The sequence below is a fragment of the Rhipicephalus microplus genome, chromosome X (assembly GCF_043290135.1).
Source record: "Rhipicephalus microplus isolate Deutch F79 chromosome X, USDA_Rmic, whole genome shotgun sequence".
Taxonomy (NCBI): Eukaryota; Metazoa; Arthropoda; class Arachnida; order Ixodida; family Ixodidae; genus Rhipicephalus; species Rhipicephalus microplus.
The window spans coordinates 230,547,980-230,564,118 of record NC_134710.1 but is presented as its reverse complement, the minus strand read 5'-3'; the positions used below and the strand labels follow the sequence as shown (position 1 = coordinate 230,564,118).

The following is a 16,139-nucleotide window of genomic DNA, read 5'->3' as shown; positions in this document are numbered from 1 at the left end:
GTGTGCTTTTTGAAGAAGGTGCACTGCTGAGGAGAGGGCGACAATGACGTTACGAAAGAGGAAGGGACGCAGAGTGAAAAAACGAGAGGTGGAGTAGGGAAGGCAGTTGCCCAGACGGTGGAAAAGCCTTAATACCAGTGCCGTTGGGGGCTCCGGTTGCTTGCCAGCCCCACGTGCTCTGCATGGAATGTGTTATCATTTCTATCATGAAAAGTGTCGTCGTAGAATGCAAGAGATATCACACCTGTGATGTCGTCCCTATTCGTCAGCGCTAACGACAAAGAATCTGAGCTAAGTGCTGTGCGCTCTGGTGTGCCACAAGGCTCAGTTCTTGGTCCACTCCTCTTTTTAATCTACATTAATGATCTACCCTCTAATGTTACTAGCAACATTCACCTCTTTGCTGACGACTGCGTAATCTTCAGAGAAATAACAAGCACTAACGACTCACATATTCTTCAGTCAGATCTTAATGCAATTTCAGAATGGTGTAACAATTGGTTGATGGAATTAAACCCAAATAAATTTAAACTCATGCGCGTAACTAGGTCTCCTACTACACCGCCTGTGTACTACCTAGGTAATATTCCGTTAGAAAATGTACCCTCTCACAAATACCTTGGAGTGCACATCCCAACTAATCTAACATGGACCGCCTGTGTACTACCTAGGTAATAACCGGTTAGAAAGTGTACCCTCTTACAAATACCTTGGAGTGCACATCACAACTAACGTAACCTGGAACGTTCATATCACCCATGTAATTAACAACGCCAACCGCATGCTTGGGTGCCTACGCCGTAACTTTTAAAAAGTCCCTTCCACACTAAAATTACTCCTATACAAAACACTAATTCGCACATAACTGGAATATGCAGCAGCAATATGGGATCCTTTTCATGTCAATTTAATACAGTCACTAGAAATAGTTCAGAACAATTCTGCTTGATTCATTACATGTAATTACAATCGCACTGCAAGCATATCCTCCATAAAAGCAGGCCTTAGTCTACTATCTCTTGCATCGCAGCGTGAACTTTTCCGCTTATTTCTTTTTCAAAAGCTCTACCACCATACCTACTTACATCCCGAATTCATAATTCGTCCTCATCACATTTCACAACCTCGCCTTCAAAGTCGGCATGCCTTTGTGTAGAACTAACTTCTTTTCGCAGTCCTTCATGCCATGTACATCGAAGGAATGAAATGGCCTTCCAAACCCAACAGCGACCATTAGAGATTTCAACCTTTTCAGGAATGCAATAGCTAACATTATATGACCAGAAACATGTCGACTGTATAACTATTGTTCTCTTTTTTTTTGTTCTTGCGTTGTGTTGTAATTTTACTGTTTCTCCCTACCCACTCCCCCCCGTAATGTCTGCTGACCTTGACTGTAAATAAATAAATTTAAAAGCTATGGCGTTAAGATGTGAGCTTTCACCTTTGTTGCCAGTAAGCGGACAAGCTTAGCAGGCTTTTGTCACTGTTGATCTGCTAGCCACGAACTCCAACTCCGTATCACGTGCGCTGCTCTTGGAATCAGTGTTTGAGTGCGATCTTTGTGTTTGAGTGCGATCAGTGTTTGAGTGCGATCTGACACCTCCTCGATGCCATCGTCAGCTACTGCTGCATGCTCGGGCCTCACAAAACCGCTGTGCCGAAAACAGTTGGCGATGACTTGCGGCGGAGTGTTTTTCCACACGTGGGCGATGATGTGCACTGCGTCGAGTAAGTCCACTTGATACAACTTTCTAGCTTCTGAGCATAGGATCATTCGCTCTAGCAGGTGCTTGCGGTACTTCGACTGCACGTAGTGAATGATACCCTGGTCCATCGGCTGAAGAGCAGACGTAGTGCTGGGCGGCAAAAAAACTACTTTGATGCTCTTCAGTTCCACTGTACAGTTATGGGCACTGCAGTTGTCAACAACCATAATTATCTTGCGGTCCTTCGACGTGAAATGCTGGTCCAACTGCTGCAGCCAGCCGCGAAAAATGTCCGATGTCATCCATGCCTCCCTGTTCGCTGTGTACTCGACAGGAAGGCTTTTGACGTTCTTAAAACAATGTGGCTTAAGCGCCTTCCCGACGACGAGTAGTGGCAAGTGCTCCGTGCCAGTCATATTGGCGGCAAGAAGCACAGTTATCCTTTGCTTGCACTTCTTGCCACCAATGCACGCGTCCCCTTTGAAAGTCACCGTCTTGTCGGTCAGAGCTCTGAAAAATAGAGCAGTTTTATCTGCATTGAACACGTCATGTGGTTCATATGCGGCGATGTGCTCCAGCAGCTTCACATTTCTCCACTCGGTGGTCACGCTTTCGTCAACACTGGCCTTTTCGCCACACACGCCTGAAGACAAGTTCGTGTCTCTCTCGAAACCTCGCAAACCACCCTTCTGACGCTTTGAACGATTCAATGTTCATCATTGCAGCGTACTTCTCACCTTGCGCCATGATGAGAGGTCTGCTCAAAGGCAGATGCGCGTTGCGACAATCAGCAATCCACCGGAGCTAAGCTTCTTCGAGCTGGGGATGAGCTGCGGTTTGCAACCGCTTTCTAGAGGCATGAAACTTCTCGCTTTCGAAGGCTTGTCGAATATGTCGTTCATTTTTCACATACGTTCCCAACGTGCTCCGCTTCACGTTGTACTTGGTCATAACATGCTGTCGCGATTCGCCGTTCTTCAGTGCTTCCAAAATTTTCACTTTAGTCGCCAAGTTCTTTCCGTCGTAGTTCTGCCGCTTTTTCGGCGTTGCCATCACTGTAGCGCACGATGGTGGTGGCATGCAAATACGGTCACAATAGAAGAAAAAGAGAACTCCGCAAGAAGAGATGGTTCCGACACGACAACACAAGGGAAAATGGCGTCGGAGACACTGAGTGGAGAAGAAAGAAGACGCCGACGTTCAGTGACGCTGCGATCGCCCCTACTAGTTGATGATGATGGCGATGCCACTCGGGTTTCGGTTTCACTCCAGTGGTGCCAGCGCTGCTCTTTCACACTTTTGTGTAGCAGCAGCAGTCAGCATTTGTCCGAATTAAGCGGTGCGGAGCCAAATTCCAACAAAATAACGAAGGTTTGGTCCCATAGATTAACATGCACTTTGGCCGGGACCAATAGAGCCGTCCGAATCATCCAAATTTCCGAATTAATGGGTGTCGAAGTAACGAGCTTTTACTGTATAACGAAGATCATACAGAAAATTTGGAGTGAAAGTCCAGGTGCAAATCATGCGAAAATTTTGGTGTGCAAGTTGGCTTCACAGCACGACTTATTGGCAACGGAAAGAAAGAAACCTTTCGTAAATACGTGGGTAGTCTCTCTGTCCCACGGTTTGCACTCGGCGGTACCAGTTATATGCATGGGCGGGTTATACATAAGAAAATAAGACATTTAGACAACTGTTCGGGCATGCACCGAGTGTGCAGTGTTGCGAAGGAGGGTGCCAAAGTTTTGCTAAAGGTTGACAGATAACTACAACTGAAAGTGACGAAGCTCCACACTACCGTGGCTGTAAGTGAAGGACAGGAAAGCCGCTACGCTTCGTGTCATTTTATGGCTTTATTATCTTTAATCTACGGCTGTGTTATTTGCGTACCTTCAGATTTTATTCCCTACTGATGAACAAGACGGTAGGGACTGCAGTTTCCTGCGCAGCGGTTGCGGCAAACAGTAGTTTCGTTTTCAATCTGTGCACGCTGTCCTGGCCGTGTGTGTGAACTACGTTGTTGCTATCTTTGTTTACATCGTTATGGCAACAAATATTGGGTTGAGTAGGTGCGCGTTCACTGCGCAAGCACTTTCGTGGTCGCCCATGATCGCATTTGACATGACCGGATTTGAGTTCGCAGCAGTTGCGGCAGAATGCAGGTACGCCAGGACTATGTGCACGCTGCTCACGTGTGTGCCTTCACGACACGTGGTTGTCATTCATGATCGCATGGCTAGCGACGACGAACGGTAGTTTTTTTTTTTTTTTTTATCGCGACGTCAAAAACATATGGCGGGAATTCTAGAAGACCGCCATTTTGCCGCGGTCAGCACATACATCAAATCTACCAGCAGCATTATGGTGGATGGGTGAGCTGTCCTCGAGCATTGCAATAGCGATAAATTTAGCGGAATGTGCGTGCGGTGACAGAAAGCATGTTTTCCTTGAAGACACAGTAGTTATGATAAGCCATGCACTCTGGATGTCACGAGCGGTCGAGAAATGGCCGAGTTGATTGATTGATATGTGGAGTTTAACGTCCCAAAACCACCATATAATCATGAGAGACGCCGTAGTGGAGGGCTCCGGAAATTTCGACCACCTGGGGTTTTTTAACGTGCACCCAAATCTTAGCACATGGGCCTAGAACATTCCCGTCTCCATCGGAAACGCAGCCGCCGCAGCCGGGATTTGAACCCGCGAAATGCGGGTAGAAATGGCCGAGTTGGTAGCAGAATTTCGGACACAGGCAAGTTCCTTTTTCTTATGGGGCAGTACTCGCGAAAACTTCGTTAAGGTGGAAATATCCAGGAAAAGTATTTATTGTGATGAGACATTTTACACATTGGTTTCTATGAATTGTTGACATGAAATCAAAAGGTATTCGTAGTGATTGAAATTTTGTTGTAGCGTACTTCGTTATAACAGATTTCGACTGTAGTGTAGTAACTACCGTAATTACTCGAATCTAACGCGCACCTTTTTTCCGGTTAAGCGAGTTCATAAATCGCATGCGCGTTAGAATCGAGTACGAAAAAAAAAAAATTAATACGGTCGTTCTATTGCCATCGGCATTCCGAAATGGCCGCCCCCTACATGCGTCGGCATGGCGCGTCGGCCATTTCTGCTTATGTGTTTCCCATGTGCGGCACTTCGTACGTGTGCTGAGGAGTTCGTCATCTTGGCGTGCATTGGCATCGACGGCATGGAAGGGCCGACTCCAAAAACTCGACGAGTGCACCACGGTGCCGCTTTTAAAAGAAAAGATCGCGTGTGCCGAAACGGACGTAAATCGGGCCGCATCGTGGTCGTTCGGAGTTCCCGAAACGTGCGTGCGGGACCGGCGGAAACAAAAGCAGAAGATTGTCGACAGCAAAGCTTCACGCAAAGGCTTCAGTGGACCACTGCAGGGTTGGTTTCCGCAAGTTAAAGAGCTGCTCGGCGAGTATGTGCTTGGGCAGCGAGCGGCACGGCGGCCCGTGACGACAGAACTGCTCCAAGTGCGGGCTATGCAGTTAGCCTTAGAATAGAAAAGGGGCTAATGCGGAGCCAGTTTAAAGCGAGCAGGTGCTGGCTAACTAACTTTATGAAGAGAAAAAGCTTTTCCCTTCGAAGGCGACCGGGCATATGCGAAAAGTTTTGCGGGGGAGTACGATGAAAAGCTTTACAGTTTTTAGAGGTTCGTCCTAAACTTGCGGCACAACAACGGCTACCTGCTTGGGAATATCGGGAATGCCGATCAGACGCCTCTTAACTTCGACATGCCTGGCACCACAACTGTCGAGAAGAAGGGGGCGAAGCAAGTTCGCGTGCTGACATCGGTGCACGGTAAAACTACAGTGACGGCAATGCTCTGTTACACGAAAGATGGGCACAAGCTTCGCCGTACCTCATATTTAAATGGAAGACGCTCCTGAAAGGAGTTGTTTTTTCAAGTGGTGTGATCGTGCGGGCCAGCGAGAAAAATGGGTGCGCGTTGCAATCGATGTCTTACTTTTTTTTTTTTTTTTTTTCGTCGTGGAAATCGGCTGCGCGTTCCAATCGAGGGCGCGGTAGAATCGAGTAAATACGGTAATAGTGTGGTTATTCGTGACTCAGGCAACATACGTTAAGGGGTCTACAGTGTAGCAGAAACCATGTTTAAAATCACCTTTACAGAAAAAGTGTTTACCAGTACTAAAATTGGTAGGTTTGTGTGAATAGAGAATTTTAGGCTTGAAGAGAATTTGAAGCAAATAGCAATTTCGCTTCAATAATTTCTAATCGAATTCAAATAGTATGTATATCACAAATTATAAAAAAAATGAGAATATTAGTCATGACCCAACTAATCTGCACAGTACTTTTAAAAAAACTGGGACAAGGCCAGCGCAAATACCATTTTTTCGCGTCAAAAGAAGTGTAAACTTAGAACAGTAGCAGAATTCGACTTTTGATAAAATGCAAGTGATAGCCTGTCAAATATGTTGTTTTAAAATTTGCTATACTTAGAGCATGTTAATTGGTAAAACAAACTTTTAAACTTGAAAAATGAATTGATGTGAGGGTAATATTTTCATTCAACTAAAATGAGGCTTCGCGGCAGTGCGGATTTCCCCTGGGTAACTTTGCTTTCACGGCTTAGCACCACTTCACTGATGTGAAACCACTTTTACAAGATCAGTGATGGAAACGCTTTTTAGCATTTTGAAGCAGCTATTGGAGCCGGAAAAATCTGTATTTGGAACAGCTGTCTCTGTGTTTGGAGTACGCACGGACTTTGCGTGACACACACAGAGGAAGAAATTTCAGCTTAACTTTAGTGTAATGTTCCCTCAGTTTACATAATCACAGTGATCCCACTGGGGATTGGTGATTTGGAGCAATTTTTGGAGCAGTCAGAATTTAGTCTTGAAGCACTTTCGAGCAGTAAATTTCGAGTTTCGGAGCATTTTTAAGCAAGTGATCTTGCAATTAGGAGCATCTTGGAGAACTTAAATTTGAGTTTTGGAGCATTTTCGAACAGGCAATTTTGCTATTAGGAGCACTTTGGCATAGGTATATATTCTTAAGGAAGCACTTCAGAGAAGAAGGTACCTCAAACACTTTAATATTAAATGGACGCTGACCTAGAACAAAGGATCTTTTAAGATTGAAAAAGGCTTCGACAACTTTCACGTCATTCTTTTGACCAACTCAGGTTTATTAATTCGGAAGATAATATAGGTACAGTGAAAGCTCGTTAATTCACACCTCATTAATTCGAAATTTTGGATAATTCGAAATGGTCGCCGCAGTCTGATCCGCAGTGCATAGGAGACCATGTGTAAAACGATTCGTTAATTCGAACAGAAATTGCTGCCTCTACGGATAATTCGAAGCGCGCGCCGCCGAGCGTCATCATCGTCAAACACTAGTGGAAGCTTTTACGGTCGAACGATAGGTGGCATGACCAGTTTTTTCGAGCTCCAAGTGGCCTCTGAGCAAATGGCGAGCAAAGTATGGCCTCCAAAATCCAGGGAGCAATTTTTTTTTTCCGTAGCCCTCCCGCTATCTCAGCGCCTGGTGCCACTTGTACGCGGGACCCACGGGACGCTGAGGAGTCGGCGGAGTACTCCTAGCAGTCCTAGGCCGCTCCCGGCAGCGTCACTTTATTCCTCGAGCACGTTGTTCGTTCACACCGTCAAGCCGTCTTATTCCGCATCGAAGTTGCAAGATGCCGCGGGGAAACTACTGCGCGAAGACTGTCAAGGAGAAGGTGGAGATTTTGCAAGAGGTTAACCAAGGGAACTCGAGCAAATACGAAATTGGGAGGAAGCACGGCATACCTCCGAGCACGTTGTCAACCGACATACGCAACAGGACGGCCATTGAAAACGCCTATGAAGCCGAGGATTTTGGCGCCAGTCGAAAAAGGCAAAGGACAGCGAAGTTCCCGGAACTGGAGTCAGCTTTGATTATCTGGGTTAAAGAAATGAGAGCCCAGAGTATCGCATTGAGCGGCCCTATCATCATGGCCAAGGCAGCCGATTTCGCCCTGCGCTTGGACATTGAAGACTGTCGCCTCCGAGGGATGGTTTCATCGTTTCAGGGAGCGGCACAATCTTGTATTCCGCACGTTATCCGGCGACACCCTGCAACAAGAAGCGAAACCCTGCAGCAGTACTTGGAGAGCTACTCACCACAGGATGTGTTTAACGCTGACGAGACAGCGTTATTTTTCAAGTTGCAGCCAGACAAGACGATCACCTACAAGGGAGACAGCTGTGCCGGCGGCAAGCGCAGTAAAGAGCGTGTCACTGTTCTGGTCGCCGCAAATATGACCGGTACGGAAAAGGTCCCCCTTTTTGCGATTGGCAAAGCACTCAAGCCACGGTGCTTCAAAAACATTCGCTCTCTGCCGACGGAGTACGCCGCAAACAAGAAAGCCTGGATGACAGGTGACCTATTCAGGAAGTGGCTACTGACATTCGACAGGCGAATGAAACTGCGCGGCAGACGCGTTCTTCTTGTTGTCGACAACTGTTCGGCGCACAAAGTCGACGTTGAGCTGAGAGCAACTAAGTTGGTATTCCTTCCGGCGAGTACGACTGCGGCCCTACAGCCAATGGACCAGGGTGTGATAAGGAACATTAAGTGCTTTTATAGCCGTCACGTGCTGGAGAGAATGATTTTGTGCGCGGGCGACAGGAAGGACTTCGGCATTACGCTGCTCACTGCCATGCACATGTTGGTGCGCGCATGGGAACAGGTGATCGCGACCACAATCGCAAACTGTTTCCGCCACAGTGGCTTTGCAGCTGGAAGTGCGCAGGATAGTTGTGACGTCGACGTGGATGGGGCTGAGGAGCTCATGCCAGTGGCATTGCGCGACACTCTTCGGGGCGTACGTTTTGTCGATTATGTTGAAGTTGACACCGATGCATCAGTGTGTGGTGCCCTGACTGATGAGGACATTATCACTCAAGTAGCCGGTGCGCAGCTCGATGCTGAAGAGCCAGAAGGTGAGGAAGACGAAAATGACGAAGCGCCTGTGCGCCCGTCAGCTTCTGCGGTGATGGAGGCACTTAATGTGGCGCGTCTCTTCTTCAGCTTTGAAGAGGGTGAAGAGGATTCCCTGCGCTGCGTCCGCGCGCTGGAACAGAGAGCCGCAGCTGTGGCATTCAGAGAAAAGAAGCGAAGCAGATGGTCATCACCGACTTTTTTGGTCAATAAATATTTTTCGTGCCCCCACCCCCGAAATCCACCAATTTTTGCTCACTTTCATTATTTCGAATTTTCTTTAATTCGAAATTGCTCAGCGTTCCCGTGGAATTCGAATTAACGAGCTTTTAGTGTAACACACTTATTTCTGAATTTCACACTAATATCTCTGCACGGGATATCACGAGTCTCAATTTGTATTTTTTTTTTACTTTAGCAACATTCACTCAAACGTATTTCCCGAGACTGTGCGTTAAGTCTAGAGCCATCTCAGAAGTCAGTTTACTGTTCTTAGTACTTAAGAGCTATGTAGAACCCGGTAAAAAACGTCAAAATTTATGAAGTCACAGCAATTAATGCATTATTGCAACTATGTGAAGCCAGCTGAATTTTCTTTTTGCACATTTTCTTGCTTACCGAGAGAGTTCTCGTGGCAAGCATGGTGATTTTGGAATTATGAAAGCGTAATTTACTAATGTCAAATCTCATTAATTTGAACATGCTTAATCAAACTTCCAGTTAATTAGAACTGACACTGTGGGTCCCCATCAAATCTAGGTGTATTCCAATGGGCGAAAACAGCCCGTAATTCGAACGTGCAAGCACTTGCGACGGGTAATTCGAAAATACCGCGCTCCGAAAATGCTCACAGCACCAAGCCCAATCCCACAGCAGAACCTCTGACACCTGAACGTTGCATGCGAAGAAGGAAAAGAAGAATAGTAAAAGAAGGGCTGGGGCAGAATGTTTGGTCTCTCTCAAATGCCAATCTGGGATGTGCCTGTGCCATGCTTCTCCCTTTTCCGTCCCTGCCACGTAAAGGCCCCTTCTCCTTTCAACGCCGCGTGCAAAGAGGAAAAAAAAAAAGTTGTCGCAGGGTGTTGGTGATAGTGGGCCAGTGCCACGCCTCCCCATTTCCTGTCCCTGATACGTAGAAACCCTTTTCCTGTCAATGTTGCGCGTGAAGAAAGCAAAAAAAAAAAAGTGCCATGAAGTTTTGGTTTTCTCTCAAATGCCGTTTTGCTTCTCTCCGCGAGGAGACGCTCCTCCTTTCTCTTCACGTGCTGGCCATGCTGTGGCTGCAGTGCAAAGGGTAGCAGCGGAGACGCAGGCGTTGTCGTCGTCTGTGTAAGTGATTCTTAAAAGAGAGAAAAGAAGATAAAAGTGAGTCCCGTAACTGTCTGCATCATAGTGTGACACCTCAACAGTGGCTCACAAGGGAAGGGGGTAAGGAAGGATTAAAAGGGATAGAGAGGATTAAACGAGATAGGGATAGAGATAGGGACAGAAAGACCCACATAAAGAAGTGAGGAGAAGATCGGAAAGATGGACACGGTCGCAGGAGTCCAAGGATGGTGCACCACTCAGCTAGAGCTTCACGGCATCGGGAGATGATGGAGGAACAACCAGTCGGCACAAAATCCAGCGAGCGACACCTAGTATATTGTGTTCTGTGGTGTCGGCGCTGGACATAGTCGTGTGCAACTTCTCTTACCAGGAGAATGCTGAAGCCGAAGAAGAAATGCTTTGCAAGCTGCGTGGGAAATTGATTGACTCGCTGCAAGGTAAATGTGTGCATACGCGCATCCCCGATAACTTCAATTGATGACAGATGTCCTGTAATTTATGAATAAATGCAAGTCTTCTGAAAGTTCCCCCTCGTGTGTTAGCTCAATGCACATGCGCCACTGCATGGTTAGCCCTTCTTTCATTTAGCTTTCATTTTTTCGAACTTCATTTAATTCGAAAAAATTCGGACCCCTTCGAGTGAGTTATTGAGATTCGACTACACGAGAAAAATTGTTTTTCTTTTTAGTGTCCCTTCAATATGGTGCTCTTACAAAAAGTGCACATGCGTGTGCACTTGATTGGATGCTCAGGATATCATCATTGTATGGGATGTCCTTGGAACGCAGAAATCTGGTTACCAAACCAGCACTTGAGGCCTTTTGCAGTCTATTGCTCTATTATTTTACAAAATAAACAATATGTTGTGTATGTTGCACGTTAGTTTTGTTCCTACGAGTACTTATTCTTTGCTTCAACCGGGTTACATTTGCAAACATATTTCGTTTGAGATTTCGGTACATCTATATGGTGTTGGTGCACGTGAGTAAATCAATGCAGAACTAACACCACTGCAATCGCCCTCGTTAACAGTGACATATCTCTAGCCTTCTGCTATAGTGCGCTCATTGGAGCTTTGGTTCCGGTACCGCCGCAGAATGAGGAATTTTATTGCTTCGCAGAAGTACTGGCGGCCAATTTTGCAAAGTGGCAATGAACTGTTCGCGGGAAGGTAAAGAATTCTCTCATTAGACTCGACTCCTGTGTCCGGTAATTAAACCATTAATTATAGTTTTTTAAATACTGCCACAATTACAGTGTCTAGCAATTTTAAGATTTCTGACGTCCGGCCAGGAGCCGCATAAAAGTGCCCAGTGAGCCACTTGTGGCCCGCGGGCCACAGGTTGCGGACCACTGAGATAAACGGTTTAGCGCAGTTTGGCGCAATTTACATCGATTTTATCAGGTTGGCGCAGCAAATATCGTTTGGCGCACTTTGGCACAGAAGTGGGATCCCTGTAATGATTTCTATAAAAGCAGCAAGCCCACAAAATAAACAAAAGCAGGATTGTGTACAAAAGCAGTGACATATTGCTCCAACAAGCTACTGCAGCATGAAGTTCACAGCAGCGTGCGCGTGCAAACACACACACAATCACATTCAATGCTCATTACAGTAAAACCTTAATATGTACGTACATGCTAACAACCTGCCTGGAACACAGCTAACTACGCACTAAACGTAGTACACTCATACCTCATTGTAACGTAATGGGATATCAGGAAATAATGGATATAACGAAGTAAACAAAATTCCCTTGAAAGCTCCACTGAGAACCATGCATTTTAAACCTTGTTGTAACAAAGTAAAATTGACAGGTAAATACAGTCGCCGACCGATTTTTCGGACCTGGCGGGGACCGAAAAAAAGTACGAAAAATCGAACAGTCCGAAAAATTCGTTTTCGCCAAAAATTTGAAGTTTATTGCATCAGGCAGGTTTAAAAAAGTCCTTGATGCTGCCTTGCCTCAAACTACGCTTTAAGGCAATTTGGTTTGCCCGTATTTGCGCCAAGGTGACATCGTCGCCGTAAACGCTCGACAAAATTGTCACCGCGTTGGCGATCTCCGCTGCCGACCGCCATCTGGCATCGACCGTTATCCGGCGACATCTAGCTGCGAACGTCCACTCTCTATTAGCTTGATTATGGCAGCTTTCTTCTCCATCGTCAGGGTCGTATACTTCCCACGCTTCTTCACACCACCTGGCTCCCGCGATGGCACAGATAGCGGAGCCATGGCACCGAGAACACAAAATTCGATGCCGCAGATAGCCGCTGCGAAGCACACAACGTCTCAACGCTACGCGACACAACACGTGCAGAATGGCGACTGAAAAAAGCTGCAACGACAATAAAAGAATCCTTCTTTCGCCTCCTCCCCGTGCGCTGACCGAAGGCGAAAAAACGGCATCCATCACCGCGTCTTTTAAAAAGCAAACACGGCCTCTGAAACTTAAAATATGGCGTGCGCATTCCAATCTCGGAGGCAGGAAAGGCATCTGAAGACCAAGCTTAGCCAAGCCGACGGAAAATCCAACATGGCGGCGTTCACAATGGCTTGGGGCGTGGCACAAAACGAGCGATTTAGTCCGAAAAATCGAACTTTCAGGGGCAAATTCGCCTGAAAAATCGGTCAAAACAATGCTTTAGCTCTATGGGATCCCTGACGGTGCATTTATGAAGTCCGGAATATCCAACAAGTCCGAATTTTTGGAGTCCGGAAAATCGGTCGGCGACTGTAGATATAACAAACTAAAGTAGTCTATCAAAAAAAAAACCCGACTATAGTATGCTAAGTATATCGTTTTCTGCGGAGTTTGACGTTCGTTCAGCGCGGCTCTTTCAAAACTACCGTGCCGATCTCACAGTCGCGCCACGCGCGGCTGCGAGAGCAATCTTCCTCACAAGGCCAGCGGAGAGGATTGAGGAAGCGCTCAGCGGGTCACATGACCGAGAAGCGCCGCCGCGGTGCAAAGCGATTCCCTCTCCGCGCCTTAAAGATGACGGCAACAACTGAGTTTCCGCTGCTACCTTCGGCACCAAAAAAGCAGGACTCTTAGCAACAGCTTTTTTCCCTCTCTCTCCGCGCGCGGCCTTGAAAGGAGAAGTGTCTCTACGTGCAGAGACGGAAAAGGTCGCAGATCGGCTTTTGAGAGAAAGTAAACCATCCACCACAGTCTTTCCTTTTCTTCTTTTCCTTCTTCGCGCACAGCATTGAGAGGTGCCGCCACAGGATTAGGCATGGTGCTGAGAGCATTTTCGGAGCGCGGTATGTTCCAATTAACCGCCGCAAGTGCTTGCGCGTTCGAATTACAGGGTGTTTTCGCCCATTGGAATACACATAGCTTTGACAGGACCTCAGCGCGAGTTCGAATGAACCGGAAGTTCAAAGCAAGAGTGTTCGAATTAATGAGGTTCGACTGTATTTATTTTCCGTTGCACGCGTGGTCGCGTAAAGGTACATCAGGCCGTGAGGCGGTTTCCTTCTTTGCATGCTTATAGGTGGGCGCCCACCAGAGCATACATTGCCACAAACTGTTATAATCGATATAACGAAATAATGGGTATAACAAAATAATTATGGCTGCCCTTCAACTTTGTTATAACAAGGTTTCAGTGTGTGCATTAACCACCAAGTACATGCTAACTGTGCTGGGGGAGGGGGGGGGGGGGGTCGAAGGTTTGTCACCGCGGCCCCCCTTCCTATCATGTCAGTCTATGGTGCTGACTGTGCCCCCCCCCCCCTATTATGTCAATGTATGGCGCTGGCTTTTCACACACCCCTTTCCACCCCGGATTCACGCCAATGATCAAGTACCAACTCGCCATTCTCTACGCGCGCCATTACCACTAAAGAAGTACTAAACACAATGCCACAGCAAATGTTAGGCAGTTTAGAAATATTAGGAAGCTTTGCGGTCACTGCCACTGCGCATGCGCTGCAACGCTAAGCACCGTAAGCGTTTGCGGTCTCCCGGCAAAAAATTCAAAATAGCGTGCGGCCCGCAAGGCCTGCAAAGCCCCTTTGCAATGGCGGGGGACAAACCCTATTCGAAAACTGATATGGCGCCCATGAGCAAATGCTACACCCGCAACGCCTGCTAACTTGGCAGGCGTTGCGGGTGCCAATGTTTAGAAACATCCCAACTTCTTTTTGCCAATGTTCAGAAACGACTGGCATTCTACCACGACCATCCGATGGTCTTGCGATAGCGACATCAAACAGCATTTTGAAACTCTGCAGAGTTCGGGATACACAGTCAACACAGTGACTAACATAGCGGCGAAGAAGCAGACATAATCGGCTGTCCACGATATATGTGTACCGCGATTTTCTACTCAGTGAAAACTCACCCCCCCCCCCCCCCCCCTAGACACTCTATGGTCACAAGGAGCCGATCATCTACTGGCTAGTTGCGTGCAGTGCTTGGCCTACTTCACGCACACCGTGCAGAGCCGCTTGCGCCCACTACGCTTTACGCTTTAGATCGTGCACACCTGTGGCGAGATGCGTGCTTTAAGCAAGCGATGCTCTAGCGGTCCTGGCAATGAACGGAGGCGCGTTTGGGCTACCACCTTATGAAAGCGTGAGCTACAATTGCCGTCTCTGTGCTCGCGATCCACAATGCTCAACTCCGCAACAGCGAGCTGCTTTCGTTTCTGCAAAGCGGTGCATGCTGAACACGATATTAAAAGCATGCAGTAGGCTTAAAGCGGCCCTATGCCAAACACGTAGGCTCTTCGTGGGTGATAAGTCATACTAGCATGCTTTAAGGTTGTCATCACATCGCCTTCGTTCTTAGCCAATGGTTATGAGAAAAAGCACTGCCTTAATCACGTGCAAGTCGGAATAATTGATTGGCTGATTCCGTGCTTTTGCAGCATCACAAGTGTACAAGATGGCGACCATCATGTAATATCTGCTCACAGTCAGTGCTGTCAACATTACTTTCAGTTCCAAAACCACCTTGTGGTGCAGCAATGGTGCAAATCAGACAAAAAAGACCCCCTTCGAGCAGTATGGCAGATACCACTGCAGAATACCCCTGCAGGATATGAACTTATTTGTTTGTTTAGAAGAATTAGAAATTTCGAACAATTTATATTTGAGTCAAAGCAAATTTATTACTCCACTATCCATTCAAATATTTGCACAAGCCTAAAAATTAGCCTTCTAGCTTACTTGAAAAGTAACGTGAGCGAAACATGTACCACATAAGTGGACAAGCTGAGCTTTGCTGAAGATTGATGAATGTGTACACAATATAGGTAACTCATCAAGTTGGCTTAATTAAGGGGGGACACGGGTCTCGGCGACGAAAAAATGCCAAAAAAAAATTGATTTTTCAGCTTGGTGATTTTCGTTACCTTTATATCATCCCGCACCTTCCAGCAAAAAATGAACTCGAAATGATGCGTCGTTGAGCCAAAAAATGTGTTTATTCATTCCAGCGCTTGGTTTTGCTTACGATATCGCCGAAAACAGCCCCCTTTTGCATTGCTCGAATCGCGCTAACCACTCATCGGATCGCAACCATCTTAGCCTCAATTGAAAGAGCTTCTGTTGAGCTCGCTTTCCCACCAGGAACAAACCTTCAATATTGCAGCCAGTCTGCGCTACCAGGCAAAAACAAGCAACTAAACCGTGCAGTATCATTGATCTATAGCAGTCACGTGAGTGAACAGCAGCTTGTGATTGCAGCGCGGGGACTGAGAACGCTGGTGATCACGTGCGTGCAGGCGCAAACACACATGTTGTCACCGCCATTGTGGAAGTTTTGTAGTTTTGCGATCGAAATCGAGATGCCGAACCGTGCTCGTAAGTTCCGCACACTTCACAAGTTCGGCAAGCGACAAAAAAAATGTGCTGTGCAGCCCAAGGAGTCATCGCAGCCAGCGCAGGCTACGTTTGCAGAGCCGAGCGGGACAGGAGACTGGCAGTCACCGCGATGCAGCAGCCTGACACAAAGGCAGCCTTCCATCGCTACGACTTCTACCAGTGGTGACACGCGCTCAGAGTGCCATAAGTCATCGCAACTGCCGACGAAGATATCTGCAGATCCCGGTGGAAGAGCGCAAAGGATTCCGCAACGAAGCGGTGTTGCAACACAAGC

At 47.1% G+C, this 16,139-nt stretch overlaps 2 protein-coding genes across 5 annotated transcripts in view; one reads left to right on the top strand and one right to left on the bottom strand.

The window, feature by feature from the left end:
• LOC119187843 (large proline-rich protein BAG6) overlaps positions 1-16,139 on the bottom strand; it is a 233,953-nt gene that overhangs the window by 139,490 nt on the left and 78,324 nt on the right. The window lies entirely within an intron of this gene.
• LOC142776012 (uncharacterized) overlaps positions 1-16,139 on the top strand; it is a 111,852-nt gene that overhangs the window by 66,006 nt on the left and 29,707 nt on the right. The gene's annotated exons all lie outside the window — the stretch shown is intronic.